Source organism: Dendrobates tinctorius, unplaced genomic scaffold (assembly GCF_039654945.1).
Source record: "Dendrobates tinctorius isolate UK_male_01 unplaced genomic scaffold, ASM3965494v1 ptg000063l, whole genome shotgun sequence".
Taxonomy (NCBI): domain Eukaryota; kingdom Metazoa; phylum Chordata; class Amphibia; order Anura; family Dendrobatidae; genus Dendrobates; species Dendrobates tinctorius.
In genome coordinates, this window is record NW_027361731.1 from 29,590,296 (window position 1) to 29,599,220 (window position 8,925).

Below are 8,925 nucleotides of genomic sequence, written 5' to 3' on the forward strand. Positions count from 1 at the left end.
ACTCCCCCATCCTGTATGCTCGCCAGTCCTCGGGCGAGGGTCTTGGTAGGCTCAGGTTGGCCTTTTGAGACAAAAGTTCCTGTTGCCATACGAACTGATCCTGTTCGTAGCGTTCGGGGGGTTTGCCGGCTGTTGACCGCTCGGAGCATCTTAGTTCGACTGTGGTGGAGCTTTCTGGGGTGGTGGCCAGTGGTGGACTGGCCGATTCTGGTGGGCTGGCGTGACTTGCTGAGATATTGTTCCTTGGATGGCCCGCTTGTACCGCTGGGCTATCTTCTTCGCCATCTAGGTACCAGACCGTGGGCATTGGTTCGGGGGCCTGAGGAGTGGGTTCGGGTTGCATGGGATCGTTGGATGTACAGGGCCGCAACATATTATGGTGCACAGTACGAGTGGGAAGTGCCCCGTCCCTTTCAGGTCGTATCTCGTACACAGGCCCATCGGGGCTTATTCGGCGCAATACTCTCTTCCCACCGGGGTTCTAGCTTGTTCTGGGGGCGCTGGTCTAGTACGAGTACACGATCGCCAGGCTGAAAGTCGGTGGGTGGAGGTAGAATCCCCCCTGGGTGCTCTAGGTCCTGGAGTTTTGTCTGGACAATGCGATGAAGGGTCTGTAGCCAGTGCCGGTGGTTTCAGACCCATGATGACACTCCAGACCAGGGTTTGGGTTCCTCCAGGTTTAGTTCTACCTCTGTGATCCCTTTGCCTTCTCGCCCGAATAGCAGTGAGTAGGGGGTATAGCCGGTAACTCGGTGCACCCGGTTGTTATAGACCCACAATAGTTCAGGGACATACTCAGGCCAGCGGGCCTTCCGGTCACTCTCCAGGGTGCGCAACATTTGAATTAGTGTCCGATTAAAGTGCTCGCAGGCCCCGTTTCCCTGTGGGTGGTATGGTGTGGTTCAAGATTTAATGATACCATAGAGACGATGTAGCTCCTGCATGACCTTCCCCAGGAAGCATGCTCCCTGATCTGAGTGTATACATTGAGGGCAGCCGTACACTTGGATAAAGTGCTTGCAGATTGCATAGGCGGCTGCCTCCGCAGTTTGATCTCGGGTGGGGGTTACCACGGCAAATTTGGTGAAATGATCCACCATGACGAGACAATGCTCATACCCCTGGTATGCAGGGCCAATGGTCACATAGTCCACCGTCAAGAGCTCGAGGGGTGCTGATGTCACTATCGTTTGCATCGGGGCCCGTTGTGCGGGTGGTTTAGCTAGTTTGCATAGGCGGCAGGCCCGGCAAGTTTCTTCCACAGCAGCATGCAAGCGCGGATGGTAAACTGCTGCAACCATTGCAAGGTTTTCTGGACTCCGAAGTGAGCCCCCTTTTCGTGGGCTTCCCGTGCCAGTTCACTGAGTTGGGCTCTGGGCACGACTACCTGCCAAGTTGTTGCAGACGTCGCCCGTGATACTGTCTTACGATACAGCAGTCCTTTCTTGATGACTAGTTTCTCCCATTGGCATAGTATCAGCAACATATCCTGAGACGAAGTCTGTCTCTGGTGGGTGTCGGTGGGTAGTCTGCCGGTGGTCACCCATCGGCGTAGGAGCCCAATTTCTTCATCTTCTTGCTGCTGTTGGATCCATCTGTCACGTGATTGCTCCAGCACACCTCTTGGGGGTCCCTCTTGCGTGGCAGCCATGGGCACGGCGGCGGTAAGGGCATACAGTGTCTCTTCTCCTTTCAATTCATCGTCTCGACTTTTCCCTGGCGTTGTGTGCCAGATCCTTGAGAGGGCATCCACATGCACATTTTCTGCTCCTCTTTTGTAGATGATCTTGTTGTTGAACTTGGCCATCCGGGCCAGCCATCGCTGCTCCAGAGCCCCCAATTTGGCATTTTCCAGGTGGGCCAACGGGTTGTTGTCGGTCCGCACCACCACTTCGGAGCCTGCCAGGTACTCTGCGAACCGCTCCGTCATGGCCCACACTACTGCGAGGAGCACGAGCTTAAAGGAGCTGTAATTGTCAGGGTTTCGCTCAGAGTCATGAAGTGATCGGCTACCATACGCGATCACTCTCTCCCGGCCGTCCTGAACTTGTGACAATACAGCCCCTAGTCCGTGGAGGCTCCCATCGGTGTTTTGTATGAACGGTTGCGAGAAATCCGCATAAGCTAACACTAGGGCACCCAAGAGCGCAGCCTTAAGGTCTTGGAAGGCCTCTTCTCGCAGTTGTTGCCACTGGATTTTCCGTCCATTCGCCCCGGCAGGAGCCCCCTTTAGCAGGTCCTGCAGGGCTCGGGCCCGGCATGTAAAATTCTTTACGAAGCGACTATAGTATCCAGCCAGCCCCAGGAAGGCCCGCACGTCTTTTATCGTCTCGGGGGTAGGCCATCCCTGAATGGCAGCAACCTTTTCCAGGGACGGTCTAACACCCTTGGCAGAGACGACATGCCCCAGATATTCAATCTGGGTGCGAAACAGGTGGCATTTCTGGGGCTTCACCTTCAACCCGTACTTCTGCAGCCAGCCGAGCACCTGCCCCATCCGCCACAGGTGGTCATCAAATGTGGCGGTGTGGGAGGAACGGCCCCCGTTGAGTGTCCGGGCCAGAAAAAAGGGAGCCGTCATCTTGCTTCTGGGGGAAACTGTCCCCGGGGGACACAGTTCGGGGACGGACCGTTGTGACAGACAGATGGGCTGGGGGAGGGACCAGTATAAAAGAGGCGGGGAATTCCCTGGACGCTGAGTCAGCAGACCGGGACAAAGGCAGCAGGAGACCGTGGGAGTGACTGCAAGCCAGAGCGACTTACCAGTGCCAGGGAAGACGCTCACTGAGGACTCCAGAGGGACGGCGCCAAGGCGATCATCTGCGATTTGCTGCCGCGCTCCAGCCCGTGGCCACTGCGGCCCCAGTTCGACCCATAGCTGCTGCCGCCTCACTTCAGCCCGTGGCTGCGGCCTACCCGCGGCCATCTCGCTCCTGCCCGCGGCTGCGGCCTGTTCTCCACCACCCGCAGCCGCCCTGCTCTCACCAGTGGCTGCGGCAAGTACAGTGCCGTCGGCGGCCACCACTGTCCCGCTCCGGTCCGCAGCAGGGGCCAAGCCTCTGCTGGCTGCAGACTCCCCGTCGCAGCCGTTAGCTGCGCAGGTGGCCTGTGATTCGCCACCCTACATCGCTGCCGCTTGCCCCGTCCGGGGACTGTGGCCCATCTGTCCAAGGACTCCGTCTGGGCCTGTGGGGCTCCAGTGTCATCAGCGCACCGGAGCGCGCGAAGACTTCGTCAACGCCTCAGCAACTGGGCCCAGCAACTTCTATGCCGAAGGATCACCATCCCGAACGGCGAGGGACGTCAGGACGGCTAAGTTGACTATATAATTAAGGACCCATAGTCGGCCATACCGCGGCCCTATAGTGACCGGCTATTGCCGGAAGTAGTCGTGTTCTACCCGTTTGTGTTTGCTTGTATAGAGCCCCTGTGAGGGCAACCCGTGTTACCCCCTTTTGTTGATCGGGCCGTGACTGAGGAAAGTTCCCTCTAGTCTTATAAACGTTAATACAGAAAGCACCAAATTGTCTCGCGACTAGTCACTGCATCCTGCGTACCTGCAAACAACACATTTGGCGTAGTCGGCAGGATGCAGTCTCCGAGTGCAGACAGTGGTGCGCCTGATCAGAGTGGGGCTGCTGGCGCTGCTGATGATGGGGGCCCCCGCTCCAGCATCTCCCTGGGGGCTATGTTAAGTAACTTGCCCCAGTTTTATGGCTCCGATACGCTGTTGTGGAGCTGGACAGAACGTATGCGGTGCCTCTTCTGCATGCACCCCATGACCCCCGATTTAGAGGCTGAGGTGGCCATTATGGGGCTAGATGGGGAAGCCCAGAAGTCAGTAATGTTGAGACCCCCCGGGGCATCGCAACACCTTCGCCAGGGTCTTGCAGATCCTGGAAGAGATCCACCGGGATCCAACAGACGTGGGGGAGTTGAGAACCCGGTTGTTTAGTCGTATGCAGGGGGAGGGGGAGACCATCACCCAGTATATGAACGCCCTCCAGGAGCTATACACCACCATAGAAAGGAAGGATGGAATAGGGGTAGGGCCCATCGACATCACCCTGCGTGACCTGCTAGTGACTGGACTCCGGGACCCGCTAATCAAGCAGGCAATGCGGGAACAGGTCCGAGTGAACCCGCGTTTAGCCTTCTCCGAAGTGGGGAGTCAGGCCCGGGTGCGAGAGCAAGAGCAGGAGATGACGACTCCTGTGGGGAAGGCCTGGAGCATGGAGTCTTCCGTAAGCGTTGTCGAAGAACCTCAATGGAATGAGGAAATGTGACAAGAACTGAAGAGTATCCGTGGCGAGCTGGCTGAAGTGAAGAAGAGAACGGAGCCCGCGGCCGGCCGACCTGGCTACAATTCCGGGCCCTGGGGGCCTCGCAATACCCGGGGTGGCCGAGCCTCACCGCCCCGATGTTATGAGTGTGGAGAACTGGGCCACTTCGCACGGGAGTGTCCGCGGCGTGGGAAATACCCACCCCGGCAGACATTAAACTAGAGGGCTCCGGGCATGGGAGACGCCGCTCGGAGCTGGAAGCCACAACAAGGGGTGGTGGAAGTCCCGAAGAACTGATCGCTAAGTGCCCAATAGTATGGGCCGAAGTCGAGGGTCGTGCTGTGCGGTGCCTAGTGGATACAGTGTCACAAGTAACGACCATTCCGGCAATGTACTTCCAGCAACATTTCCCGGAAGCGGCAAGGCCCCAGTGGGGGCCCATGATGCGACTAGTGGCCGCAAACCAACTGCCGGTACCTGTCGCCAGAGTAGTGTGGCTTCAGATGACATTGTGTGGTAAATCCCTCGGCCGCCGGGGAGTGGTCCTAACCCAAGGAGAGACTAACGACCGTCATAAGATCATCTTGGGCATGAACATACTGCGGGAGTTCGGCAATCTACTCCTCAACGATTCCACGCAGGAGACCCTAAGGCAGTGGGGTTCTCGCACTGCCCAGGGGCAGGTCTTCCAGCAGTTGGTGCGGATGCGCGAGTGCTCCAGGAGTGTCAGGAGGATGAGGCGCTGGGCAAGGTCATCGTGCCGGCGGCCCCCCCGCTCGTGCTTCCTCCGGGGCAGACAGTGGTGGCTCTGCCAATCCGCGCCCCGATGCCACTGGAGGGCGTGGAGGTGCAGGTGGAACCATGTTACTCGGAGCGCCTGCACCCTGGCATCCTGGTGGCCCGCTCCCTGGCCACAGTGCGGAAAGGGACCGTCTTGGTATGTTGTGTCAACCTGGAAGATCAGGACATCGCCCTGAAGCCCCGGGCCGAAATGGCCAAACTAGTGAGGCCATTGGAGGAGATGCTGCCGGACCTCGCAGTCCAGTTGAGGGTGCAACCTGAAGATCCCTGGGCAGTAACGGTACGAACCCAACAGACTGTCGCATCCTCGGCCCAAGAAAAAGGTCGAGTCATCCTGGAGAGAATGCGGCTGAACTTTCCGGCCTAGCGCCAGCCCAGCTTCTCCAGGTAGAGACACTTCTTGGACAATTTTACAGTGTCTTCGCCAGCCACGAGGACAACTTCGGATGTACCACAGCCATCATGCATGGGATCCCTACAGCAGGAGTGGCCCCCATCCGCGAGCGATATCGGCAAATACCACCGCAGCTATACCAGGAAGTGTAAACTCTATTAGCCCAAATGCTCTGGAAGGGGGTCATACGAGAAAGCCAGAGCCCTTGGGCGGCCCCTATTGTCCTGGTTCGGAAAAAAGATGGCACTCTGCGTTTTTGCGTGGATTATCGGAAGTTGAACGCCTGCACCATCAAGGATTCGTATCCATTGCCCCGCATAGAAGAGTCTCTGTCCACCCTGGGGAACGCGACGTACTTCTCAACCCTTGTCCTGGCCAGTGGGTACTGGCAGGTGCCGATGTCGGAGGAAGACAGAGCCAAGATGGCATTCATCCTTCCCATGGGACTGTTTGAGTTCAATCGAATGCCGTTTGGGCTGGCCAATGCCCCAGGAACTTTTCAGCGGTTGATGGAGCGGTGTCTAGGAGACCTCAACTTTGAAGCCACGTTGATATACCTGGACGATATTATTATCTATTCCGCCACGTTCGAGGACCACCTGAGGCGGTGGGGGCAGGTGCTCGGACGGCTGCAGAAGTACGGGTTAAAGGTAAAGCCCCAGAAATGCCACCTGTTCCGCACCCAGATCGAATACCTGAGGCATACCATCTCGGCAGAAGGTGTCCGACCATCCCTGGAAAAGGTCGCTGCCATCCAGGGGTGGCCTACCCCCCCGAAACGGTGAAGGACGTGCGGGCCTTCTTGTGGTTGGCCGGCTACTACCGTCGGTTCGTTAAGAATTTTGCACGCCGAGCTCGAGCCCTGCAAGACCTGCTGAAGGGGGCTCCTGCCGGGGCGAATGGACGAAAGATCCAGTGGCAGCAACCGCAAGAGGATGCGTTTCAAGATCTCAAAGCTGCTCTCTCGGACGTCCCGGTATTGGCATATGCGGATTTCTCACAACTGTTCATCCTGCATACCGACGGGAGCCTCCAGGGACTAGGAGCTGTGTTGTCACAGGTGCAGGACGGCCGAGAAAAAGTGATCGCCTACGGAAGCCGGTCGCTGCACGACTCAGAACGCAACCCGGACAATTACAGCTCTTTTAAGCTCGAGCTCCTCTCAGTAGTGTGGGCAATGATGGAGCGATTCGCAGAGTACCTGGCGGGCTCCGAAGTAGTAGTGCGGACCGATAACAACCCGTTAGCCCATTTGGAGAATGCCAAACTGGGGGCCCTAGAGCAGCGGTAGGTGGCTCGGATGGCTAAATTCAATTATAAGATCACCTACAAATGGGGAGCTGAAAACTTGCACGCCGATGCGCTCTCCAGAATCCGACACACCACCCCAGGGAGAAGTCAAGACGACGAATTAGAAGCAGTCGAGACGCCGCTCGCCCTCACCACCACCGCGCTTACAGTCAACACGCAAGAACCGCCTCATCCGGGACTCCTAGGAGGGATGCTGGAACAGCCCCGTGACAAATGGATTCAGCAGCAACAGGAAGATACAGAAGTTGGACTCCTACGCCGATGGGTGGCCACAGGTAAATTGCCCACGGGCTCACAGAGACAGACTTTGACCCAAGATATGTTGCTAATGTTGCACCAGTGGGAAAAACTAATCATCAAAAAGGGACTTTTATATAGAAAAGCCATGTCACGAACCACGTCAGCTACGATATGGCAGGTGATCGTGCCCGGAGCCCATCTCAACCAGCTGGCCCGCTAAGCCCATGAGAAGGGGGCTCATTTTGGTGCTCAAAAGACTTTACAATGGTTGCAGCAGATAGCGTACCACCCACGCTTGCACGCTGCTGTAGAAGAAGTTTGCCGAACTTCTTACGGTGGGCTATCTGACCATAGGTCCTGCCTATCAGGGATATGAACATTGTCTCGTTATGGTGGACCATTTCACCAAGTTCGCCGTGGTCACCTCCACTCGAGACCAAACAGCGGAGTCGGACGCCTATGCGATTTGTAAGAACTTTATTCAAGTGTATGGCTGTCCACAATGAATACATTTGGACCAAGGAGCGTGCTTCCTAGGAAAAGTCATGGAAGAGCTACACCATCTTTACGGTATCGATAAATCGCGGACTACGCCGTACCACCCGCAGGGAAACGGAGCCTGCGAGCAATTCAATCGTATGCTAATCCAAATGCTGCGCACCCTGGTGAGCGACCGCAAGGCCCGCTGGCCTGAATATGTCCCCGAGCTGATGTGGGTATATAACAATCAGGTGCATCGAGTGACTGGTTACACCCCCTACTCATTGCTGTTCGGACGGGAAGGCAAAGGAATTACGGAGGTGGAATTGAACCCGGAGGAGCCCCAACCCTGGACCGGGGTATCCTCGTGGGTTCGCAACCACCGGCACCGGCTGCAGACCCTTCACTGTATCGTCCATACGAAGCTCCATGATCTAGAACACCAAGGGGGAGCACTGCCCCCACCCATTGACTTTCAGACAGGGGATCGGGTACTCGTACCTGATCAATGTCCCCAAAACAAGTTAGAACCATGGTGGGAGGTGAACCCGTACCGAGTGTTGCGCCGAATAAGCCCCGACGGGCCTGTGTACGAAATACAATCTGAAGGAAACAACGCGCCCCTCACTCGGGTTGTGTACCGTAACATGTTACGGCCTTGTACGTCTACCGATCCCCAGCGGCTCAAACCGACCCTCCAGGTCCCCGACTCCCCGCCCACGGTCTGGGACCTGGATGATGAAGAGGACTTCCCTGTCGCAGCCGCGCGTCACCCCAGTAGTGGCACTACAGTAGACCCGGGAATCCCACCAGAACCAACTATTCGACCACCCTCCACCACCCCAGAAGACTCCACTACACCCGAGCTTCGACGCTCCGAGCGGTAAACAGCTGGCAAACCCCCTGAACGTTACGAACAGGACCAGTTCGTATGGCGACAAGGACTGTCGTCCCAAAAAACTAACCCGAGTCTACGAAAACCCTCGCTCGAGAACTGGCGAGCATACAGGGCGGGGGAGTATGGGAGGAACGGCCCCCTGTATACTATGAGTTATATTTATATGGTTTCAATCAGTTTAATATAATATACACTGAGATGAGGTAAGCAAAAGGTCACTGAAACTTCCTTAAGATAAAGGAGTGTAAATTACAGGTCATTTGTTTATCCATCAACAAAGGACCATTGATATTTCAAGGCAACTACCCTAATTAGATTGGGTGTTTAAACATTCCCAAGGATGTTATCTTGTGCTCCGAAGCCCCTCCTCCAGCTTGCTGTATTTCTGCCATGTGGCACACAGGAGGCCCCCTCCTCTAGCTTCCTGTATTATATACTGGTTAAAACAGGTATTGAGGGGAAGTGTTTATAGCCAATGGACAATAGACTTGTGACATCATTCCCCACATGGTGGGGCT